Here is a 27674-nt window from a genome sequence, read left to right as displayed (position 1 = left end):
AAATAAATATAAATAAATAAAAGAGGCTACAAAATGCTTAACATCAAATGGAACAAACTAACCTTTTTTAATGCTCAGTGATCGTTGCAAAAGAATGACAACAAGAGGGTAAGAGCCATATTGGTGGATCCTTTCAAGGAAACAGTGTCTATTTTTATTTCAATAATTTATTTATTTATTTACTTTATATCTGAATTGCAGACCACCTCTTTTCTTACATTCCAGTTTTACCATTACAAATTCTTCCCTGTACTAACCCTACCCCTTCTTCCCAGAGACAAGGAAGTCCCCCTTAGGTATAAATCTACCCTGGGATTTCTGGTTCCAACAGGACTAAGCACATCCTCTCCCACTGAAGCCCAACCAAACAGTCCAATTTGAGGTAGGAGATCCAATTGCAGGCAACAGAGTAGGAGATAGCCCTTATTCAAAATGTTAGGGAACCCACATAAAGACCAAGTTGTACATTTGCTTACAAATGCATAAGAGGTCTAATGCTCTTTAGCTGGTCATTCAGTTTCTGTGAGTCCTTTAAGGGGCAAAGGATAGTTGATTCTGCTGGTCTTCTTTTTATGTCTTTAATCCATCTAGCTTGCTCACTTCTAGCTCCCCCTCTTCCCTAAGACTCCACAAGCTTCACTTGATGTTTGCTTGTGGGTCTCTGCAACTTTTTTCATCAGCTTCTAGATGAAGCCTCTCAGGAAACAGTTAGGCTTGGTTTCTTTCTGTAAGCATACAGGAGTCTCATTGTGTTAGGGAGTTGGCTCTGTCTCATGAGATGGGTCTCATATTGGGGCTGTCATTGATTGGCTCTTTCTGAAATCTATGCTCCCTCTTTATCCCTGCACACCTTGTCGGCAGGACAAATTTTGGGTTGAAAGTTTTATGGGCTGGTTGGTGTCACTGTCCCTTCACTGGAAATACCACCTGGCTACAGGAGGTGGACACTTCAGTCTCCATATCCCCCACTGGTAGGAATCTCAGCTATGGTAGTCTCCAAAGGCTCTCCTGGGCCTCTATGTCCCAAGTAATTGAAATAAACATTAAATGGTAATTTACAGTAAGTTCATAAAACCTTAAACATTGTATAGTAAATTCAAAAAAATCACCCCAAAAACTTACCACCCACTACCCCCCCCAAAATGCTATATAATCCCTGTTTTCTACTCTGTCCTCTGCTGCTTCTCACTAGAGCAGAGGCAGTTACCCTTTTGGGTTTTCCCTTTCTCATAAATCTTATGTGTGAAATTAAGTGTATAGTGTGACTTTGTCTTATCCCTTGGATTCCAACTGCCATAGTACATTTCCTCTGAGTGGTAACACTTACAGTTACTATATAAGCTGATAATATAACCATTCCTTGATACATCTAAGGGAAAAGTTTTTATTGTAGATATGAGAGAATGAAAAGCAAGAAGCATCTACAATCATTCAGAGAAGAGCCAAAAAGAGAATTAACAAGGACATCTGTTTTAACATGGACAAACCTATCTGTTAGAGTGAAGAATAGCAAGAACTAAATAGAAAAAGCAAACAAAAATGCAGTAGCATTGCAGAGCAGTGGAGAGAACACTTGAGAGGGAGAATCAGAGACAGAGAGAAGGAGGCAGAGGCAGAGACACGGAGACAGATAAACAGAGAAACAGGAGACACACAGAGAGACATAAGGAGATAATAGCAGGGTTATAAAGAGATTATGTAGCTAGAAGGTGGCAAGCCAGTAAGCTAGAAGAAGTTAAAGATGGATAGACTAAGAAGGGCTAGGATACTACCATGGACTTTGAATTGTGTAACAGTTACTTGTAATACTAAGGGAGCCTAGAGGCCAAAATTAGTCTTAATATACTAATAGGTACCACTGATAGTCATGTGACTCTTTGGGCAGAGGTAAAGGAAATGGGAATTTTGAGACTGCAACTATGATAGTAATAGCAAATGCTTTACCAATGCTAGATTAATAGCTTATGAGAATTCTCTTGATTAATTTGTTAAGAATCTGAACATTTAAATTTCTTAACAGCACAAATCTTCTTCAAATATAATTTACATATATCTTGAATCACTTCCTCAGTACAGTCCAACTTGAATTTATATACTTTAAATCACTTTCATATGTTCTTACAACTTACTCAAACTTTGACCCCATTTTTTCCATCTAATCATGTACCATAATTCAGAGGTTGTTGATTCAATAGAGCAGTTATTGAAAAGCAAGTTCTTTTAAGGGACAGTAAAAAGTAAAATTTTAGTTAGTAGTAAAAGGATCATAAGTTGAGTTTGCTTTACCATTGTAAATGCTTTGTAATTTTTTTTCTTTTTAATGTGAAGCTTGTCAGCAAGGCAGACATGTCTGTGAGTCTTTAACAACACAAGATCTAGCAGCTCTAGAAAAAGCAATACCTTATTTTTACATAATACATGGACTGATGAGGTGGCTGTAACCTATGGGAGAAGAACTTGGCCAAGATCTGATTACTGCTGTTAAAATTCTAACTCTACAGCTCACTATCAACACCACATTGTCAGAGAAAAGAGAAGGATATATTTGAGCAGAAAGTGTAAACAAAATATCTTTTGTATTAATTAAAATGACAGATGTACTACCCAGAGGAGCTTGGATTCCTCCATGGAGATCTAAATGGCTTTGTTTGGGGCAGGGGTCAACTTTTAAAGAACAGCATTGAGTCTTCTGTTGTCAAACAGGGCAGCATCATTGGGTGCCAGACCATGAATGTCTGAAATATTTCTCTGTGGAGAGGGACTTGGGAAAACTGACCTACACTGGGGGTGTGGAGTAGGATACTAAACCCAACATTGTTTGCAGCTTGGGTAGGCCCTGGCAGCAGGAAAGGCCTAGGGTAGTTATTTACCAAGTGGTCAGAATTACCACACTGAAAGTCATCTCCAGGTGGAATCTGTTATCCATATTCTTTTGAGATAGCCTTACGGCTGCTCTCTGAAGCTGATATTTTGTCTATCAGGGAACATCATTTTTTTATCATTAAACATTTAAAATGTCATATTCAGCAGCATTCTCTGCTGAGGGGGTTGAAGTAAATCTGTGATGGTTATTTTTGGTTTTCAACTTCACTATATCTGGAATGAACTACAATCCAAAATTGGAGAGTACATCTGTGTGTGATTGTTTTTTTGCTTGGTTTGAAGTGGATGAATTCACTTCTACTCTGGACCTTTGAAGCAAGGACTATATCTTTGACCCAGATCTTGAAGTAAGCCATACCTTCTTGTGGAAGTGTATATAAGGACTTAAAAATAGGAAGATTTTGGACTTTGCCTACTGGTCTTCATCTTTTTTTGCTCATCCATTCCTTCACTGGTATTCAAGCCTACCTCTTTGAGACCCCAGTAAATACTGAAGACCAGTTAAGATATTTAGTCTTGTGGACATAGCAACAATACAATACAATAAATGTATTCTTAGACTTTTGTTTGTAACTGCTCATTGTTGGATAGCAAGACTGCATCTGATAAGTTGTTCCAATAAATCTCTTTTATACATATATAGGAAGATATTTATTCCATACATTCTGTTACCCTAGAGAACCCTGACTTATATTACGTTATGTTATAAGCCTGACCATGCTTTTCTTTGGAGGAATATGTACTTTAAGACTTTGGATTAGAAAAGTGGTTGAGTACTTTAAGGGGGGCTTAATGAACCATAGAAGTTGCAGAATGAAAGAGTAGTGCTGAAAGTAATTGAACTGTGGGAACTTGATTCAAGAGGTTTCAGAGGAGAAGAATATGAGCATATGACCTGGAGATTGTGTTTGTCATATTTTAGCAATGAATGTATCTGATTTCTCTCATTGTTAAAAAAAAGGAAAAAAATCTGATTGACACTAAATTGAAGATTTAGGGTTTGGATGAAGCATGTTGACAGAGATTTTAGACAGACTAATATTGATTATGTTGCTTAATTATTAGTAGGCACAATCTTGCAGGTCTATAGTGAAAGGTGCTGATCAAGAAAACAAAACAACAAAAATGTACCACTTGAGGAAAAAAGTAGTACCATGAATATAGGAATTTGTGGCCTCAGGGCAAGTCCCCACCCATATCAACTTTTAATTTATGGAAAGCAATTAAAGAAAATCTTAGAACTAAGTGTGGTGGTGTTTGCCTTTAATCCAAGCAGGCAGGGGCAGGGTCAGGGTCAGGGGCAGGGCTAGGGGCAGGGGCAGGGGCAAGGACAGGGGCAGGGGCAGGGGCAGGGGCAGGAGCAGGGGCAGGGGCAGGGGCAGGGACAGGGGAAGGGGCAGGGGCAGGAGTAGCAGATCTCTGAGTTTGAGACTAGGTTGTTCTATAGATCATGTTTCAGGATAGCCATGTCTGGGCAGGGAAAGAAAACATGGACAGCAGAAAGGTGATGAAAATGTATTTAAATAATGGAGCCATGTTCTAGTTTCAACAGCCAGCAGACTATGGCAGCTTCAGTCACATGGTTCTAGCTTTAGAGTCAAGCATACAAGGGGTTATAAAATCTTCCTCCAAGACTAATGGAATCCACCAAGTCTGGATTTGTAGCAGGGGTGTCCCTGAATGGAGCTTCAGAGATACTATTGCATAAAACTGTGAAGGCAAAACCTCAATTGCCTTGAAGACCCTAAGGTATTGGAGAGAGCCATGTTATACCTGCCAAGAAAAGATGTAGACCAAGTGTGGAACCAGCCTGAGAGTGAACTGTGTTGCAATCAGTAAAGCTGGAGGGAGTTGATCTGAAGAGTACTTTTTTAATCAGACATTGAGATGCAGAATTTGCCTAGCTATGTATAATTTGCTTAGCTAACTGTTGGCATTGCTTTAGTCCAATATTTCCTAAATTCCCTTTGGAATAGTAATGTATTTTCTGTCAATGGTTGAAGTATGTAATCTGGTTTTGATTTTGATTTTACAGGGGTTTACAATTAAGAGATTACACAAGTCGCTGAAAAGACTTTGAGCTTTAGACTCTTAAACAGTATTGAAACTATGGGAACTTTTGAAGTTGAATTGAATGTATATTTGCATTATAACATGGCTATGGGGCTATGGAGGATAAAAATTGGAATTTGTGATTTGAATAGGAATGGACATATAAAGTTATAATTTGAATGTTTGGTCAGTAGGAAGGGGCACTATTAGGAGGTGTGGCAGTATGGAGGAAGAGAGGGTCTGCCTTGAGGTTTAAGATGCCCAAACCAGTCCAGTGTCTCTCTTTTCTTACTGATTGAGGATCTGGATGTAGAACTCTCAGCTACTTCCCCAGCACCATGTCTGCTGCATGTGGCCACATTTCCTGTCATGATGACAATGATCTAAACCTCCAAACTGTAATAAAGACCCAACTAAGTGATTTCCTTTTCAAGAATTTTCTTGGCTATGGCATGTCTTTGTAGCAATTAGAACACCCCAAACACATTCTTACTTAAGAAAATTAATGCATATTTCTTGCATGGTATGTTGCTATTATACATACCATATACATACTTGGTACATGGTATACAGGTATTAATCCAGCAAATCTTTTCTCAATGCCTGTCCATAAGGATCAACAGAAATAATTTACTTTCTGTTGACAAGGCCAGCAGCATATGTTTGCAGTTTTGCCTTAAAAATAGATCAACTCTTATTCCCTGTGCTGTAAGGATGTAAGTTAGGTAGGAGTTATTGTGATCGTATGCTTTTTTCACAAAATATCACATTGGTTTACTATTATATTGACAACATTATACTGGTTGGATCAAATGAGCAGGAGACAGCAACCACTTTTGACTTCATAGTAACACATATATTTAGCAGAGCATGAAAAATAAATCCAACCAATCCTGGAGTCCCATATTTTGAGTGGCATAAACCCCAGAACCAAATAATTCTTTTCTTTGAAGAAGTCAATCAGCAGCTTGGAAAAGTGCTCATTTTGCCCCTCCTGTGTATTCAGCACCAGATGTATAAACTGACTACATGAAAAAATAAGAAATTTTTGTCTGTCTAGTCTAAATAAGTGAATGTGAGTAGCCAGGTCATGTTTGTTTTTGACTGGTCTTAAATGTATAAACATGTTCTGCATGTCTTGGTTATACATTATTGGCTTATAAGTTATTGGGTTTAGTTAGAGTTTTATAACATTGGTCACAGAAAGTTTTCTTAAAGCTGGTAACTTAGGGTTGGAGTAATTCTGTGCAACAACACATGGCATGAGCCCACCCAGGGAAACAGGTCTGTAAAGATAATTCTAAATGGGAATAATAATTAATGTAATCCCTGTTCTACAAATCAGACTTATAAAAGATAGGGTTAAAACAATGTTTCTTTAATGTGGTATTAAAATCTGCTCCATCATGCATTCATATTCGAGAACAGGAAGCCAAACTTTGTAACATGAAATAAAAGCACCTGTATTGATTTTAAAGAGAATGGATTATTTACACTGTTAAAAATTGGTTTGTCTTCCAAAGTTATGGTTATATTCTGATATTGCAAAAGAAACTTAAAATTATATATACATGAAGCTAATGAAACATAGGCAGTTTGCAATTCAGTCACAAGCTCAAGATTCACCTATATTTGTAATTAAGAAAAATCAGAAGATCATTGCAAGGTTAACAAAATGGTTAATAAAACTATGGAACTTATGGGAACATTACAACCTGCCTTACCTACTCCACATGCCATTCTAAAAATACATATAAAATTATTACAGGTTTAAAAGATTGTACTCATACTATTCCTTTTCATTTTGATGATTGCAAAAGGATTACATTAGTCTGCAACTAAAGATAAGTTTATATTCATAGATTGCTCATGTAAAATGCATGTATTTCATGTATGATACATTTGGAACATGTATGATACTTTGGAAATATAATACTTTGTGATTTAAGCATCTTTTATTTTTGGCTCACTGGGACCCAAAAGCTTATATTAAATTAAATAATGTTATCTTTTCACATTTTCTACTATAAAACATTTCTAAAGAAAGGTAGAACCAGGGGAGTATTAGGAAATATAGGAGCAATGTGCACTAAGTATAATTATCACTTTATGGAATGAATACTAAGAAAAAATTTAAGAATGAAGATTATTTTTCAAAAATTGCATTAGAAAAGGACTTTCTGGCAAGACTTTGAAGTGGAATAGTTTACCCATTTTAGGGAATAAGTTAGAAAATGTTGGCCCAAAGAAAGTTTTGAATGAATGTCGTACTAGTCTCTAACATGTAAAATATATTTTATTCACTTTAATAACAATTTCTGTGTAGTATCCATCTAAAATACTGATTTTACCAAAGACAATAGGGGTCAAAGTGGGTTTCATTAGTTTTCAAATTATATTGTAACAAGTAAAGGCTTAAAATGATATACTTAATATAAAAAAGTTTAGTCAATCAGAAAATCTTTGATTTATCCTCAAATTTTATCATAGCACAATAAAGCTAAAGTCATTTTTTCTTCTGGGGTGTTGGAGATATATCCAATCTCATCCTTGTTTCCTAAGGTACTAAACTTCATTTTCCACTGTCAAGCTCATGTAATTATTGGCTGAATGATCTTTGAAATTTCCAAATTAGCAATGGCACTGTAAAGATTTCTTCTGTGTTTTGAGTCTGTGACTTTCTCTGTTGTAAAATATCACAAGGAAAATTTGGCTTTTAGTCATAATTACAAGTAGCTTAGATTTTCTTGTGGGATTATTGGAACAATTTAACTTTCTTAGAGTCAACTGTACCATATAACATACTTGAATCATAGTAATAATATTTATTCACTATAAGAAAAATATTTATCTGATATCAGTATTATTTCAAAGAAAAATTGAAATATTTAATATCTATTTTATGTTCTTAAGAGAAGTCATATAATTAATATTTACATATTAAAAATAAACTGAAAAACTCTGCTCAACCCTTATTAACTTTTAAATAATTATAGTTTAAAGAACTTATGACTAGTATAAGATTATATATTCATTAATGTGGTGTTAGACTATAGTTCCCATCTCTGACCCCAGAATTGCATTTTCTTTGGTAAACTTTAACATTGCTAACATCATCTCTCATGCCTTCAACTACAGGAATTTCAAATTATGATTTTATTTATTCTATCATAAAATAATATCATTAAATTGTCACTTTAAACAAAATAAAAAACTACTAGCATGCCAATAAGCAAAAGAGGTAATATGATTAATAAAGTCCCAGGTCATGACACAGAGGCATAGAAAAGAATTCCCTAAAACAAAGAAATACAGGATATGGCATTGACTCTGGATAGACTCTGAACAGATTGAATTTCTTGTAACCTTTAACATTATGTTTTGTATTTTATTTAAAAAATATTCACAGTCCCATGAGGATTTTTTTAAGAATTAATGTATACATGAAGAAAATGAGAAGCCAAAAAGTATATCAAGATAGTATGAGGTAATTATCCCAAAAAAGAGTTATACAAGTATAAGATTAAAAAAACCCAGAAGACTAAATGTAATGATCAGAGAGAGATTTTCAACAATTTTCTAGGGAAGGGGGTGAACCATAAAATTCCCATATAGTTTCTTTATAGATTTCTGACACCTAGAATTAATTATGATAATTCTCCTCAGTTCTCAAAGATTGCTCAAAATCAACATAATTCCATTAAATATGAATCACTGAGCCATTCTGAGCAGCCAACATTGTTGGAATTATTTGTATGGACAATGGGCAGTAATTTTGGTAACTTGACTCAATTTAAAGTACTTGAGCCAAGAAAAATTTTTCACTGAAACTAGTAAGAGTCGATTTATTTTTCTTATTTAATGGTGTTATTAAGTATAAAACAAAAGATTTTTATATCTACCAATGGTCTGTTTCATGTTTATAAAGTATACTTTCTCAAATGAAAAGTTGTATATTTTAGAAAATATTTAAAGCAATTGTACACTTATTAAATCACTAACTAGGTAGTATTGTGGGGCTGGATACAAAGTGAAGATTATCTGCCTAAATCTGGGCATTGTAGTAGATGAGAAACCAGTATGCTTGTGGATGGAGACCTCCAAATCTCATGGAACTCCTTTCATGCTTAATATACATTTGTCCTATCATAAAATGGTGAAAATCATTTTGTGGTGGTTTCAATGAGAATGACCCCCACAGGCTCAGAGATTTGAATGTGTGTTCACAAGGAAGTGGCACTTATTGGAAGGATTTGAAGATGTGATGTATTGAAGAGTGTCATTAGGGATAGACTTTGGAGTTTCAAAAGCCCACAACAAGCCCAGGGGTCTCTCTCTCTCTCTCTCTCTCTCTCTCTCTCTCTCTCTCTCTCTCTCTCTCTCTCTCTCTCTCTCCCTCTCTCTCTCTCTCTCTCTCTCTCACTCTCTCTCTCTCTCCCTCTCCCTCTCCCTTTTTCTCTGTCCTTCCCCTCTCCCCCTCTCCCCATCTCCCCTCACCCCCTCTCCCCTCTCCTCCTCTCCCCCTCTCCCTCCCTCCTTCTGTGGCACAGGATGTAGCTCTCAGCTACTTGAGCCAAGAAAAAATTTTCACTGAAACTAGTAAGAGTCGATTTATTTTTCTTATTTAATGAAGTTATTAAGTATAAAACATATTAAGTATAAAAATTATTCACAGTCCCACGGGTTTTTTTTTAAAGAATTAATGTATACATGAAGAAAGTTGTGGTGTGTGTGTGTGTTGTGTGTTTATAGTTTGTTTTGTTTTAGCTTTGTTATTTTATTAAGAGAGGGAGAATAAATAGGAAATGGGGCAGAATAAAATGAGAGAATCTGAGAAGAGTTTGGTGAAGATAAAGAATATGATATAAAAATATGCTGAATGAAAATTCAACTTTTCATGAAAGTTTTCTTTATGAAAGTTGAATATTTCAGTTTGGAGCCACCTAGAAGAGTGATAGTATCACAAATAAAAATTAATTAAGCAAGATTCATTTGTATTTATTTCTTTAAATTATAGTTGTAGCTCTCCAAATATTAATACGTGCATTTCTCAATTGACTTCGTATCCTCATTTATTTAAAGCATGGTGTTTGCCAGCCATAGGGCTGGCAGTTGCTTTCACAGTTTCCAATGTAGTATGTATGCTCAGGCATTGAAATCCACAGTGTCTTGACTGCCAGGGGAGATTTCTAGACAGAGAGAATGCTTGGCAGAAAAAAAAAAAATGGCTTTCTGCCTTTTTTGTATCCTAGAAAGAAATTCAGAGAAGGAAGTGGCAATAAGTATTTTACTGAAGTATGTTTTAGAGATTATATGCAAGAAAAACTGTTCAAACTAGCCATGGCATAGTTATAAATAGTCCTTGGTAACTTTTCCCAAGAACACATGTTTGGATCAATGTTTTGTTACATAAAACACAAGTTGTTGGAAAGGTATCTCATTCAGAAGATTCACTCACTGGCAACTTTTATTATTAAAACAGTAATAGTTTTGAATTTTTTATTTGATGTAGTTTTCATTTTATTCTTGCTATTTATGGATATGGGGGTTATTTTTTTTTTTTTATGAGACAGGAGACAGACCTCCCTTATATACTTAAAAGTTTATCTATGTGTCATCCTGGTGTCATTATCAGCCCACATAGTAGGTAAGGAAATTCACATTGTGGTAGCAACACCTTTGCTAAGGCTCTATATGTAATCACATAATATATAATTTAACAAGTTGTGGTTCTACTTAAAGATATTTAGACACAAACTTTGCTGAGGTCACGCAGTAACTAAATCATATGGTTAGAATTTTCTCCCAAATTCAAGAGAAATGAAAATTTCATAGTTAACAAGCCTTCTTTCATTTGTAGAATCTAATTTTGAGAATGACATGAGAACAGAATGAGAACAATTTGGAAAGATCAACAAGAGGAGTGAAGAAGATGAAAAACTAGATGATAAATAAGATCAAACAGGCCATACCAAACAAACAAAGCAAAAGAGCTAAATAAAAAGCTCAAGCAATGCATATAGACTAGAGATACACATACTTACATACACAATAAAATCCTATAAAAACACAAACTAAGAACCATAATATGAATGTAAAGGGAATGTAAGATTAAAACAACAAGACCCAAAAGCTCTGAAGAAGCATTATGAGACCAAGGACCCCCATAAATGTCACTGGCTACTGAGTTTCTTATGTTGGCTATCTTATCCTGGGTATAGGGGCTATACTTGAGTGGTTTGTAAACCCTGTGAAAGTCTTTTGAAGTAAAATAAATTTTCATTTGTGAGACACTGAACTATGAGTACAGTAATTAGGAGTCATAAAATTGGTGGCTTTTTTAAAAAACAGATTAGTAGTGTTTGTATTTTTTAACTGTGTCCCTGACCTATCTGGTCCTAGGTTCTTAACATCCAAAATAAAGGATAGGTTCCACCTCATGGGGAGATACTGAAATCCAGTAAGATATTGGTGGGTTAGTCCCAGAAGGTTTGTGCCACTTTTGCAGGACACCTTGCAGGTAGATCACTACTATAGATTAAGGTCAATTTTACCTGGGTTAGTGTTTACCATTTTCCTTTAGTAGTATGCAGAGTATCTTCCAGTAACATGAACAATAGTCACTAAGATGAAGGCTCTAGATAGGCATGGGTTCAGCTTTTTCTGAAGGAAAGCCATGCTAGGCTCCTGTCTGCAAGTACAACATAGCATTAGAAATAGTGTCAAGCATTGCTGCCTGTCCAAAGGATGGATCCCAAGTTAGGCCTGTTGCAGGTTTACTAGTGTTTTAGTCTCTGCTCCATTTTTGTCCATTTATTTCTTTTAGACAAGAGCAATTTTGTGTCAAAGACTTTGTAAGTGGATTGGTGTCTCCATCCCTCAACTGCTGTTCCTGTGTGGCTACTGAAAGTGGTCTCTTCAGGTTCAATATTTCTACTCTTAGGCTATTCAGCTAAGATAACCCACATCTCTTCTTGGATTCCTACCACATTTCAGGACTCTGAGACTTCCTAGAGAATTCCCCAAGCCCCATCACCCACTCCAGGCAGCTGGATATTTTCATTCTCCCTTTTGTCTCTCCCCATACCCAATCCTGCTTCACTATTCCCCACTCCCCCTCCTATCCAGGTCCCTCCTTTCCTTTTCCTTTCATGACTATTTTGTTTCCCTTCTATGTGGTATTTAAGCATCCTTACTTGGGTCTTCCTTCTTGTTAAACTTATTTGGGTCTTTAGGGTGTATCATCCCTTTCTCCACATCCTCACTAGCTTCTGCTGTCACTTGAGTCTTTAATTTTAGCCATTTTGATTGGAGTTGGGTAGAGTCTCAGGGTCATTTTGATTTGTATTTTTCTGATGATTTGAGATTTATCTATGGAGAATTCTCTGTTTAGCACTGTACCCCATTTTAGAATTAGATTATTCGATATTTTGGAGTCTCACTTCTTTTTTTCTTTTTTTTAAACTTTTTCTAAAAACAACTTTATTTTACAAAACAAAGATAAATGTACAGATTTTAAACATTTTTTGCTTAAAATTATACATTTTTGTCAGTACTGTTTTTTCAGATTTTAAAATAATTTTTTCATAAAACTTTATGAATATATTTTTAGTCAGTACTTGATTTTTTTCAAAGGCTTGACAGTATGCATTGAAAACTTAATAGTTGCAATGAGCTAAAGTACATGTAAAACAAAATGTAACATGGAAATAGTTAAAGTTTTCTTGTTTTGTAAATATTTTGTTTTGTTTTGTTTTCTTTATTTCTTGGACTTCATACAGTCTGTGAGTTGTTTCTGGGAGAGTGCAAGCCTCTGGGGTTAGCATCCCAATATCAGTGACTGCATATTATGTCTGTTCTTTTGTGACAGTTTCTCATTCTGTAGCCTGCTGCTTTGTCTAATTAATAGTGTCCTTTGGAATAGAGAAACTTTTCATTTTCATGAGGTCCCATTTATTAGTTGTTGCTTTTAGTACTCATGTTAATAGTGCTCTGTTACAAAAGTCCTTTCCTATGCCAATAAATTCAAGGTTCCTCCCCCCCCCCCCCGCCCCTGCCCCGCTCCTCTATCAGGTTCATTATGGCTAGTTTTATACTAAGGTCTTTGATCCATTTGTAGTTAAGTTTTGCACAAGGTGAGAAATATGGATCTACTTGTACTTTTCTACATAGAACCATCCAGTTTGAGAAACAGTATTTGTTGAAGATACTGTCTTTTTCCAGTGAATATTTCTGGCTTTATCATCAAAAATCAGGTGTCCATATGTTTGTGGATTTATGTCTGGGTGTTCAATTTGGTTCCAATGAGCACTGTGCTTATTTTTATTTCAATACTGTGGTGGTTTGAAGATGCTTGTCACAGGGAGTGGTAGTATTAGGAAGTGTGGGCTTGTTGATAGAAGTGTATCACTTTGCAGGTGGGCTCTGAGACCCTTTTTATAATTGCCTAAGGACAGTCTGTTCCTGGCTTCCTTTGGATGAGGATGTAGAACTCTTAGCTCCTTCTGGACCTTGCTTGCCTAAAAGCTGTTGTGCTTCCTACCATGATGATTATGAACCTGTTAGTCAGCCCCAATTAAATATTGGCCTTTATAAGATTTGCCTTAGTCATAGTGTCTGTTCACAGCAGTAAAACCCAAACTAAGACAAATTCCATGCTGATTTTATTACTACAGTTTTGTAGTACAATTTGAAATCAGAGATGATACTTCCAGAAGTTCTTTAACTATTCAGAATTATTTTATTTATCCTAATTTTGATTCTATAAGATGACATTTTCCTTTGAACTTCTTTGAAGAATCAGAACACTATTTATTTTCATTTCAAATACTCGGTACCAGCTAACTTAGTTTAGTACATAATTAAAGGCAGCATCCATTAATATCACCATAACTGTTAATATAGATTGATACAATTTAGATTAAATTTCTCCCAAATACATATGTTGCTACTGTAATTTGTTGGTACCATTAGTAGGTGGGTCTTAGTTAATGGAAATTTGGGTTTTCATATGTACCCTTGAGAGAAAAATTCTGACCCTAGTTCTTCCTTCTTAATATTGCTTCCTGGATACTATCACATGAACAGCTATGTTCAGCTCTGCCAAAATATTCTGTCCCACTCCATGTACTCAGCAGGTTATCCAGTGGGGCTTTTATGAAAATCTTTGAAGATATAATAACTTCTTAAGTATGAGTGGAACTTTGTGATTGTTCAAATAAGAATGGCTGCTGTAGGCTCACATGATTGAATGCTTAGTCCCCAGTTGTTGGAACTGTTTGGGAAGCATTAGGAGGTATGGTTTTATTAAAGAAGGTGTGTCACATGGGGGCAGACTTTTAGGTTTCAAATCCTATTCCATCCCAGTTAGTTCTGTCTCCTGCGTGTAGATCAGATGTACACTCTTAGAAACTACTTCAATGCCATGCCTACCTGCCAGCTGTCATTTTCTGCTGTGTAATGGTCATGGACCCTGACTCTCTGGAACTGTGAGCACCAAATTAAGTGTTTTATTTTATAAGTTGCCTTAGTAATGGTCACAGCACTCAGAATTGTCAGAATGGTCACTAAGACAGAAATCATGAGGTCTTCCAGCAGTCATATTGAAATTTTGGCTGGCTTGGTCATGTTTAAATGCTGTGCATGCTATCCTAACTTCTCTGAATTTATGTATCCATTGTACTTTAATGTCCAACAAATACTGTTTTTCTTCAAACATTTTATTTCTCTTGTTTTTACAGTCTTTCAGTCCCTTCTTCCATGATGATTCTTAATCCATTGGTCAATAATAATACTGATGTCTCACATAGGACAAGGCACTGCAAATCTTATTTTCAGCACTGCATGTAAAAAATCATTTGATTTAGGATATGAGATATACAAGGCAATTCAACATAACAATATTAATTTGTTTTTTCTAAGAACTAGCATGTAGTTCTTCAAAATTTGGGGTGCAATTTATGACACCAGGCATAGTTTTCATCTTTTGGAGTGGTCACTTCATTCAGAGAGTGACATTGATATTTTCTATTTCATCGTGGCTTATCTTATTAAGATTGTCATTATACAGGTTACAGGTAGGCAATAATATTTTTTACCAGCAATATGAATAAGACTTTACAAAATTATGAACTCTAGCCAATAAGGATAATGTATCCAGGTTGATCCCACCTTAGTTTTTTATGTCTTATGACTCAAGTATGTGGCATTTTCAGCAATAAAATCTTGCCATTAAGTTATAGCACATAAATAAGTCAATGGCAGTGGAGTTGCAAGCTAATACAACCACTCTGGAAATCTGTCTGGCGATACCTCAGAAAATTGGATATAGTACTACCTGAAGACCCAGCTATTCCACTTCTGGGCATATACCCCAGAGACACTTTAATACACAACAAAGATATATGCACCACAATGTTCATAGCGGCTCTATTTATAATATCCAGAAGCTGGAAGGAACCCAGATGACGAATGGATACAAAAATTGTGGTACATATACACAATGGAATTCTACTCAGCCACCAGAAACAATGACTTAACCAAATTCTTAAGAAAATGGCTGCATCTAGAGAATATCATCCTGAGTGAGATAACCCAGTCACAAAAGAACAGACATAATATGCAGTCACTGATAGTGGGATGCTAACGCCAGAGGCTTGCACTCCCCCAGAAAGAACCCACAGACTGTATGAAGTCCAAGAAATAAAGAAAACAAAACAAAACAAAAAAATATTTACAAAACAAGAAAACTTTAACTATTTCCATGTTACATTTTGTTTTACATGTACTTTAGCTCATTGCAACTATTAAGTTTTCAAGGCATACAATCAAACCTTGAAAAAAATCAAGTACTGACTAAAAAATATATTCATATAGTTTTATGTAAAAATTATGTTAAAATTTGAAAAAAAGTACTGACAAAAAATTGTATAATTTTAAACAGAAAATGTTTAAAATCTGTACATTTATCTTTGCTTTGTAAAATAAAGTTGTAAAAAAAATAAGTCAATGGCAATAGTCTACAATATTTGAGGATATCTATGAAAATCTACTGGACTACACCTTGGAATTACATAGCCTGTACGGAGCACTAGATTTAACTTTAGGTAGGCAAATGCTATCCTGAGGAGCTACTGTATACCAATTATAGACAATTCCATTTAAATTACTTTTAAATGATAATGAATATATGTAAATATTTTAGAAAGTTTCTTTAGTAGTAGATTTCTACTTTAATGTTACTTATTCTTTCCTACATTTTCTATTCTACCCAGACTCCCCATTCCTTATATTCCCTTTCTATTTCAATTATGTTCCTTTCTTTCTTTACAATCTGCATTCTATTGTTCTTTCCTTGAAATTTTCCCCATGATCATTAACTAGTTTTTTTTATTTCTCTGTGTACTATAATAAAATACACACACACACACACACACACACACACACACACACACACACACAGTGAGAGAGAGAGAGAGAGATAGAGAGAGAGAGAGAGAGAGAGAGAGAGAGAGAGAGAGAGAGAGAGAGATGGAGATAGAGACAGATGGGGGGTGAAGATTCAAAGCTAGCATTCACCCATAAGAGAGAATATACTGCACATTATGTTACTTAAATTTGAATATACTTGAAGTCTTCACTGTAGAGAAATTTTAATTCAACCACATGGTTGTTTCAGCAAGGCATTATATCCAAACTCCTTCTAGGTCTAGTCTTTATGGAATGACACATCATTAGTTCCTCTGACTAGAATACAGACAAAGAATTAGTACACACCTTTAATCACAAGCAGTGAAAGTACAAGAAAATAGCCATGTCTAAAAGTGATCTTTGTTGAGGAGCAGATAAAGTGATAAATCAGAGGAAGGTATGACAATGAGTCAGAGGTTTAAAAAAAAAAAAGGCTAACTCTCATGAGAACAGATGAGAAAGAGAAACAACTTAAGGGTAGAGGAAGCCAGGGTATAGGGCAGTTCAGTGCATACAGTTCAGTTGAATTCAGTTCAATTCAGTAGTTCAGTTGAAGACAGTTGAGTTCATTTGTATTAATGCAGTTTCATTCACTTTCATTCAGTTTGTCAGGTCAATACAGTCAGTTTAGTTTAGTTCCTGGATTTCAGAGGCAGTTTTATAAGCAGAGCAATTCAGTGAAAAGCTGAGAAAATATCATTTGAACCTGTCAGCTTGAAGAAGAGCATTGTGCCAGAACAGCTGAGTTGAACCATCCAGCCAAAGTTCAGAAATAACTAGAAAGCGGGAGCTTATTCAACAATAAGCCTCCAAGACAATAATTACAAGTTACTTTTACACTTTATAATAAATATTTACTGTTGTGTGTTTGAACTATACATGACATGTTGACATTATCCACTACATGATAGCTGTACATCTATATTGCTTCCATTTCCTGGTTTCTGTAAATAGAACAGAAATAAGAAGAGTAGTTTTAATTTGTAATAAATATGAACAAAGATGAGTAATACAAACTTTATAATTTTCTTAATGGATCACAAGCTATAGCTTGAGCACCTCCTAACTTCTACCAATACTAAACATTACAACTTTTATTGCAAATATGATAATCAATCTTGATTGTCAGCTTGAGGAGATTTAGAATTAACATGGAAATAAATATGTTGGCATATATTACAATGAACAATTGTCTAGATAAGATAAACTGAGGTATGAAGACCTATACTAAATGTGGGGAATTTTATAGTTTTTATTTACAAAGGCAAAGTGAGTTACCTACCTAAATTACTGTGATTTGCTTTCTGACTTTTGACATAATTTGAATAGCTGATTCCTGCTCATTTTGCTATGTCTTCTTTTCTATGATAACCTATAATCTCAGCCAAAATAATCCTTCTATTCTTAAGGTGCTTTTGTCTCTTATTTTGTCAAAGTAATAAGAAGAGTCTAATACAGAATGTAAAAAATAATGTCTTTAAAAGTGAAAAGGAATTTTCCAGAAAAAAACAACTTTTGAAACTGATTTACTATACATTAGAGCAGGAAGAAGAATATACAAACTATGAATTAATGATCCTCTCTGTAGCTGGGCACCCAGATTGTAGAGAAATTGTGAATTAGTTCAATAGCTAGGAAAAAAAGACATGTGTAATAGACTATGTAAAATCAATGGTCAGAAAAGTGTTTGAGGTTAAGATTAAGATGGTAAAAGGTTTTTCTAAATCTGTGTTTTTAAAAACACCCCTAAAAAGGCAGCACCAAGAAGTGCTGATGTTTGCCTTGAGGAACATTGTTTAAAAATTACTCATCTCATTTAGACCCAGACATGGGATCTGGATTGAAATTGAAATAAACTTTCTGTCTTAAGTATCTTCCAAAACAGATGATTGTTTCTATGGTAATTATACAGTATTCTAAGGGAGAATTTCTGTCATCTAAAAATTCTTTAGATGACAGATAATTCTCATCAGCTAATATATTTTATAGTAGCTATTAAGGGGCATTGAAAAATAACATTGAACAATTTAACCTTCTGTAAAATAGGTTATCTTATTATATTCTTTTCTCTCTTATGTTGATTTATTTGTCACTGATTTAAGTTAACAATAATTTATTTTTTTTTTCTTGGTCTGATCAAGATGAGAAATTTTTATTTTTTCTTTTATTTTAAATTTTAATTTAGTAAAATGAATATATGACTTTATTTTTTTATATTGACACATACTTAATTTTTTACAGTTATACATTTTAAGGTTGTAATTAAGTATTTGTGGGTACATATACATACACGTATGTATATATGTAAAGATAATATAGGAAAAGAGGCTATTAATTTGAGAGGATAGGAGAGAGACTAAAAGGGGCTGTAGGGAGGAAAGGGGGAAATGATACAGTTATATTTTAATTAAAATATATTCTTTTTTTGTTGAACTTCACACAGTCTGTGAGTTGTTTATGAGGTGCTCAGAGCTTTCTGGGGTTAGTATCCCATTATCAGTGACTACATATTATGTCTGTTCTTTTGTGACTGGGTTATCTCACTCAGGATGATATTCTCTAAATGCATACATTCTCTTAATAATTTTGTTAAGTCATTTTTTCTTTTATTTTTAAGTTGTATGATACCAAGGCCTTTCTTTTTTTTAACTTTGTTTTAAAAAACAAACAAAAAAGAAAAAATTTTACACATTTTTGCATAAATGTATACCAATACTTTTTTGTCAGTGCTTGGTTTTTTTTTTTTTTTTTCTTTTTTTTTAAGGTTTGATACTCTGCATTAAGGTCTTACTAGTTACAATGAGCAAAAAGTACTTGTTAAAACAGGATGTAACCCGGAATTAGTCAACAATTTTTTTGGTGTGTAAGGATTGAGCATAATTTTTTTTGTTTGTGTTGTTTTCTTTTCTTTTTTTCTTGAGCTTCACACAGTCTGTGAGTTGTTTCTGGGGCAGTCCGAGCCTCTGGGGTTAGCATCCCACTATCAGTGACTGCATATTATGTTTGTTCTTTTGTGACTGGGTTATCTCACTCAGGCTGATATTCTCTAGATGCAACCATTTTCTTAAGAATTTGGTTAAGTCATTGTTTCTGATAGCTGAGTAGTACTCCATTGTGTAAATGAACCACAATTTTTGTATCCATTCATCTACTGAAGGACATCTGGGTTCTTTCCAGCTTCTGTCTATTATAAATAGAGCTGCTATGAACATTGTGGTTGTTGCATGTATCTTTGTTGTATATTGGAGTGTCTCTGGGGTATATGCCCAGAAGAGGAATAGCTGGATCTTAAGGTAGTACTATGTCCAATTTTCTGAGGAATCGCCAGACTGATTTCCAGAGTGGTTGTATCAGTTTACAACCCCACCAACAGTGGAGAAGTGTTCCTCTTTCTCCACAACCTCGCCATCATCTGCTATTATTTGAGTTTTGGATCTTGGCCAATCTGACTGGTGTGAGGTGGAATCTCAGGGTTGTGTTGATTTGCATTTCCCTGATGGCTAAGGATGTTGAGCACTTCCTTAGATGTTTCTCAGCCATTCCATATTCCTCAATTGAGAACGTTTTGTTTAGCTCTGTACCCCATTTTTTAATAGGGTTGTTTGATTCTCTGGTGTCTAGTTTTTTGAGTTCTTTGTATACCTTGGATATTAGGCCTCTATCTGATGTGGAGTTAGTAAAGATCTTTTCCCATTCTGTTGGCTGCTGTTTTGTTTTCTTGACATTGTCCTTAGCCTTACAGAAACTTTGCAATCTCATTAAGTCCCATTTGTTAATCTTTGACCTTAGAGCTTAAGCCATTGGTGTTTTGTTCAGAAAATTTTCTCCTGTGCCTATGTGTTCTAAGGTTTTCCCTATTTTCTCATCTAATAGTTTCAGTGTATCTGGTTTAATGTGGAGATCTTTGAGCCACTTACACTTGAGCTTTGTACAAAAAGATAAGATGGGGTATATTTTCATTTTTCTGCATGCTGAGTTCCATTTGGACCAACACCATTTGTTGAATAGGCTGTCTTTTCTATTGAATGTTTACAGCTCCTTTGTCAAAAATTAGGTGACCGTGTACATGAGGGCTCATTTCTGAATCTTCTATTCTATTCCATTGATCCAAGTGCCTATTTCTGTACCAGTACCATGCAGTTTTCAGCACAATTGCCATATAATATAGCTTGAGGTCAGGGATAGTGAGTCCTGCAGTTGTTTTCTTGTAGTTGAGGATGGATTTTGCTATTCTGGGTCTTTTGTTATTCCAGATAAAATTACACATTGCTCTTTCTAACTCAATGAAGAACTAGGTTGGAATTTTAATGGGGATTGCACTGAATCTGTAGATTGCTTTAGGTAGGATGGCCATTTTTAAAATGTTGATCCTACCATTCCATGAGCATGGGGGATCTTTCCATTTTCTTTTTTTTCTCAGTGTTTTATGGACATTGGTAAGGTTTGTACAGAATATATGTAATGATGAGGACGAAGTAAAGAAGCTAAGAGATCATTGTATTTTCAAAGAGGCACAAAAAAGGTAGTGTCTTTCAGCAGCAAATTACGGAGAACATTTTACTTTCCAAGTATCTTAATCTTTCTTTTAGCATTTCTGCACCTTTTGAGCTGTTTATGTTCTAATTTCCCACTATTTCTTTTTGTAAATAATCATATTTCTTATGCTTCATTTCTGTTCATAGAGGTATAATTCTAAAAGAAGAAAGCTACCACAGAGATTTATGTTAAATTAAATCAGATTTTATCCAGAACTATATAGGTTCCATAGACACAAATCGGCAGTTAGGAGCATGACCTACTGTTGTAGAGAACCTGAGTTTTGTCCCTAGTACATACTCAAGCTGTGTAGCTCAGAGCTCCTTATAACTTTAGCATCATGGGATCCCACATGCTCCTATCATACCTATGACATCAGCACTCAGAAGTATATACACACATGTGGAAACACACATACTTAAAAAAATAAAATAAATCATTTTTTAAAAATGAGTTCTTAAAAATTATTTTAAATTTGAACAGCTTAAAGATCATATCTAGTTTAGAACAGAAAAACTAATGATTATGCAAGATAATCTGGAAAAAAATTATGGGAGTCAAAGTACAGAATCTGGAAGAAATAATGGGAGTCAAAATACAGAATTAACAAATTCTGAGGTGGAAACTTAGGGTTGTTTTGATTTGCATTTCCCTGAGGGCTAAGGATGTCGAGCACTTCCTCAGATGTTTTTCGGCCATTCGGTGTTCCTCAACTGAAAATGATTTGTTTAGCTCTGTACCCCATTTTTTAATAGGGTTATTTGATTCTCTGGTGTCTAGCTTTTTGAGTTCTTTGTACACCTTGGATATTAGGCCTCTATCTGATGTGGTGTTGGTAAAGATCTTTTCCCATTCTGTTGGTTGCCATTTTGTTTTCTTGACGATGTCCTTAGCCTTACAGAAACTTTGCAATCTCATTAAGTCCCATTTGTTAATCTTTGACCTTAGAGCTTGAGCCATTGGTGTTTTGTTCAGGAAATTTTCTCCTGTACCTATGTGTTCTAAGGTTTTCCCTACTTTCTCATCTAATAGTTTCAGTGTATCTGGTTTAATGTGGAGATCTTTGATCCACTTACACTTGAGCTTTGTACAAGGGGATAAGAACGGGTCTATTTTCATTACACCAGACTTTTAAACAGATACCATGAAAGCTAGAAGATCCTGGACAGATGTCATTCAGACCATAAGAAAACACAAATGCCAGCCCAGTTTACAATATCCAGCAAAATTCTCAATTCCCGTAGATAGAGAAACCAAGCCATTCCACAACAAAAAGAATTTTAAGCAATATCTTTCCACAAATCCAGTCCTAAAAAAGATAATAGATGAAAAACTCCAGCACAGGGAGGGAGACTTGAATGCTCATGGATTAGCAGGAATAATATAATGAAAATGGCTATTTTGCCAAAAGCAATACAGATTCAATGTAATTCCCATCAAAATTTCAACTCAATTCCTCATAGAGTTTGAAAGAGCAATTTGCAAATTCATTTGAAATAACAAAATACCCAGGATAGCCAAAACTGTTCTCAACAATAAAACAACTGCTGGGGGAATCAAAATCAGCAATTGCGATAAAAACTGTATGTTATTGGTACAGAGACAGGCGGGTAGATCAATGAAATAGAATAAAAGACCCAGAAATAAACCCACACCTGTGGTCACTTGATCTTTGACAAAGGAGCAAAAACATCCAGGGGTAAAAGTATTTTTATCAAATGTGCTGGTTCAACTGGCAGTCAACAGGTAGAAGAATGCAAACTGATCCATTCTTATCACCTTGTACAGTGTTCAAGTCCAAGAGGATCAAAGACCTCCACATAAAACCTGATACAGTGAAATTAATAGAAGAGAAAGTGGGAAAGAGCCTTGAAAACATGGGCGCTGGAGAAATTTTTCTGATGAGAACACCTATGGCTTATGCAATAAGATCAAGAATTGACAAATGGACTTCATGAAATTACAAAGCTTCTGTAAGGCAAAAGATACTGTCATTGGGAAAACTGGAAACTAACAGAATGGGAAAACATCTTTGTCAATCCTACAGCAAGCAGGTAGAGGGCTAATATCCAATATATACAAAGAAGTCAAGAAGTTAAAACCAAGAGAATTAAACAATAGAATTAAATAAATAGGACAGAGCTAGACAAAGAATTCTCAACTGAAGAATATTGAATGACTGAGAAACACCTAAAGAAATGTCCAACATTTTTATTCAATGGGGAAATGCAACTCAAAACAACCCTGAGATTCTAACTCACACCAGTCAGAATGGCTAAGATCAAAAAGTCAGGGGACAGCAGATGCTGTCGAGGACGCGGAGAAAAAAGAACACTCTTCCACTGATGGTGGAATTGCAAGCTGGTACAAACACTCTTGCAATCAATCTGAAGGTTTGTCAGAAAATTTGACACAGTACCAACCTGAGTACCCAGCTACACCACGCCTGGGCATATACCCCAAAGATGCTTCAACATATAACAGAGAGACATACTTCACTATGTTTACAGCAGCCTTGTTTACAATAGCTAGAAACTAGAAAGAACCCAGATGTCCTTCAACAGAGGAATGAATACAGAAATTGTGGTACATTTACACAATGGAGTATTACTCAGCTATTAAAATCAATGTCTCTTTGAAATTCCTAGGCAAATAGAGGGGTCTAGAAAATATCATCCTGAGTGAGGTAATCTAATCACAAGAGAACACACATGGTATGCACTCACTGATAAGTGTATAATAACCCAAAGCTCGGATTACCCACGATACAATCCATAGAACACATGAAGCTCAAGATGTTATAAGACAAAATAGGGCATGCTTCAGTGATAGTCAAAATAGTCATAGGTAGAAATACAGAGACAAAGTTTGGAGTGGAGACTAGAGAAAAGGCCATCCGGAGACTGCGGGGATCCATTCCATTAACTGTCACCAAACCCAGACAATATTGTGGACTCAAAAAAGTGCATGCTGACAGATGCCTAATATATCTGTCTCCTGAGTGTTTCTACCAGAGCCTGAGAAATATAGTCAGATGTTTTCATCCAACCATTGGACTGAGAATTGGGTACCCAATTGAAGAGTTAGAAAAAGGACTAAAGCAGATGAAAGGGTTTGTAACCCCACAGGAAGAACAACAATATCAACCAAGCAGATCCCCAGAGTTTCAGAAACTAAACCACTAACGAATGAATACACATGGACGGACCCATGGTTTCAGTAACATATGTTGCCAAGGATGACCTTATCAGACATCAATGAGAGGAGAGGTTTTTTACCCTGTGAAGGTTCAATACCCCAATTTTTGGGAATGTCAGGGTGTTCAAATGGGAGGGAGTGGGTAGGTTGGGGAACACTCTCATAGAGACAGGGGGAGAGAGATGGGATAAGGGAACTCCAGAGGGAAAACTGGGAAAGGGACAACATTTGAAATATAAGTAAAGAAAATATCAAATAAAAATAAAAAAGGAAGTGTTGTTGCCAATTGGTATTTTTGGTTATACTATTCTTTGAGTAGCTTTACTTTGTTAGAGGAAACTGTGTTAGTTATAATCTGAGAGTTTAAGTATTTGAGATTGTCTTCCATTGTATTTATTGAATAAAAGCATCTAAGCTCTCATTTTTTTCTAAGTCACAGTAAATAATATTTCCTTCACTCTAATATGGTAGAAAATAAATGACATGATTATTTTTTCTGTAAGTAAAAAAAGTCTGCTTTTAATTTTACATTTGGCACTAATACCAATTATTGAAGTAAAATATTTATTTAGGTCTTGCCACATATAACTGTTTTATTTATTTGACATGTTCTTCCTCTTATACCTAAGACTAGGGACCTAATGTTTCTACCTATTGCCTGAGTCTTTAGAATAAGATTGATTTTGGATGAGTCTTATTCTCAAGAATAACTCAATGGTTTGAGAAAAGTAGATTCTAGAATGAGAGGCAAGACTTATCTTGGTAACAATACAATCATTTTAGTGAGAAGAATTTAGGGAGAGTATTGATAGGACCCAAAGCTCTCTCAGCACAAGCTGGATGCCAGTCTCCAGAAGCCTTCTCCTTGTTCTACATTACTACATTCCAATATTGCCTCAGATTGAACAAGTTTAATATTTTGAAATACCTTATGACATGTTATTCTGAAGCCTATCTTCCCCTTGATGTTTTTCTGTAACTGGTTCCTTCTTCAGCACTCAGTTGTCCAAGAATGATTGTTACAATGCTAAAGATTTAGCTACCTACAAATGGCTGTTCTGCAAAGAGCATTTTTCTAATGAATCCATCTTTAAGTGGTGAGGGTGTCACTCTCCAGAAAACAGGACAGAAAGTCAAACTTAGAAAATGAGAGTATCTCATTTATGCCACTCAGGGTAAATTTACTTTTTACTGATAGAAAATAATTTTTGATTAGGTACCTTACAGATGGGAGTGGGCAGAGGAGAATTCTGCTGGAAATATACTTACCAACTAAAAGATGAGCATAAGATTCATGCTCGATTAATATTTTTTCTTTTTGTTCTTATGGGGGGGTATAATATGCTTTAATTTGTGTCTCAAGCCTGTAAGCAAAAGGTAAAAAGCAAGTATGGAAACATCCATAACACTAGGAATAAATCTTAAGCTTCTTACCCAAAATTGAGATTTTTATAATAGTCTTACAAGTTAAAATACTTTGTTTCTATCAAACATTGCCACTTAAATACTATTGAAAATAATGTAGCATTAAAAAAGTATATAGTATTTTAAAACCCATTTTCACATTATAATTATCTGAATTCATTAATAGTAGTATTTAGGTGTTATGGGATGGTTTGCTTCCTTTTTAGTTTGGCCACCAAACAATAGTTATATAAAATAAAAACATCTCTGAAAAATTTGGCTTTGGGTACTAATCTCTTGTGCTTTTACATTGGTACTTCCCAATGTAAAGTATAATCCTAACATAAAGTAATTACAGAAATGATAATTAATCCTTCTATTCTATACTTGTAATTCAAAAATTTGAAGGAGACTTTAGATTTTGTGGAGTCATCCAAATGATGATTATGAATGAGCTGAGAATACAATTATCAAGTCGGAAGAATCATTTCTTGTTTAATCTTGGTTAAACACAGGGAGATCTGTTTGATTGTTAAGTATATAAAAGTTGAATACACCTAGAGTATATCATCCTGAGTGAGGTGGTAACCCAGTCACAAAAAAACAGACATAATATGCAGTCACTAATAATTGGATACTAGTCCCAGAAAGCTCTGAATACCCAAGAAAAAAATCATAGATCATATGAAGCTCAAACAGAAAAAGGCCAAAAATTGGAAGCCTCAACTCTTCTTAGCAAAAAAAAAAAAAAAAAAAAAAACACAGAAAAAGTGTATAGCACCCACTCCGAGTGGGGTACACCTAGACCTTAAATCATTAATAACTCAAGAGCTAAGAAGATAGCTTGTGGCAATTTTTTGTATTTAAAAGTCATTATATCTAATCAATACACACAAAGAAAACTTTTACTATTTTCATGTTACATTTTGTTTTACGTGTAATTCATGCTTATGATAACTAGTAAGATTTCAAAGCATACTATCAAACCTTTAAAAAAATCAAGTACGAACAAAAATACGTTCATATAGTTTTATGCCAAAATGCTTTTAAAAATCTGTACATGTTTCTCTCTCTTTTAAAAATAAAATCGTAAGAAAAAAATGTTGAATACACAAAGGAGAGCTTCCAGCTATTCCTTACTAGTGACCAAATAAGGCAAAAATGAGCTTAATTTGTGATTCTCTTGTGAACACAGACACAGTCAAAGTCTAATGTTTTTGTAAAATGAGGTTAATGTGTCACTTCTTTCATCAAATGAATATTCTAGGATATTAGCCCCTATACAGGATCTTTCAGCTCTGGTTCCTGGTTCCAAGAGAAAACAAAGTTATGTTTTCATAACATAAAATAAGCATAAAAATCCTCCAAATGTTGACAATGATGCATAACCCTGGATGAAATGTAGTTCTCTTTTCATGTTAGAAAATATATAACTCTATAAAGAAACTTTTTGTCATTGTAGACCAAGGTTAAAAACTAACAAGGTAAAAAATAAAACCACTATAAAATAATCTAATAAACTTAGTATGCCATGATTTACATGGATAATTAACTATTGATATATTTTCTCTCACTAAAGATGGATGATGGATAGTTCTTTCAATCCCCTAAGACCCTTTACTAGGTGTTCCTGACTGCACTGGGTTGTGCATTGGTTGGGGCTACAGCCACTAGGCACCTTGCTTGGAATCCTCAACTGTTCTCCAGAATTGTGATTACAAGTTGCTTCTGCTGCTTGTTGGTGTTGCTCTTCAATGCTTGCATTTCAGCAGGAACACCCTTCCTACAGCTTAAGATTTCCATTATCCTCTGAAAAGTTTTAGTTCAGACTATGGGCTAAGAGTCTAAAATGGTCAAAGCTGAAGAACTGGCAGATTTACTTCTACTTTTGGCTAAAAACAATCTTTCTCAGATTATTTCAATGTGTCTGGTTCAATCCAGGTCAGAAACCAGCAACATAAAACACTTGCCAGTGTTTCTGAACATTTCAGATGCTTGGCTGCTGGAGAATATATTTAGTTAATACTAATCCACCATTAAAAGCTATTACCCTTTTAGCTGATAGAAGCTGTCAAGGGTATTGTGCTCAGAAAGAATGACTACAACAGGACTACATGTCCTTCTTGTACATT

The sequence above is a fragment of the Micromys minutus genome (assembly GCF_963924665.1).
Source record: "Micromys minutus genome assembly, chromosome: 19".
Lineage (NCBI taxonomy): Eukaryota > Metazoa > Chordata > Mammalia > Rodentia > Muridae > Micromys > Micromys minutus.
This window is presented reverse-complemented; position numbering follows the sequence as displayed.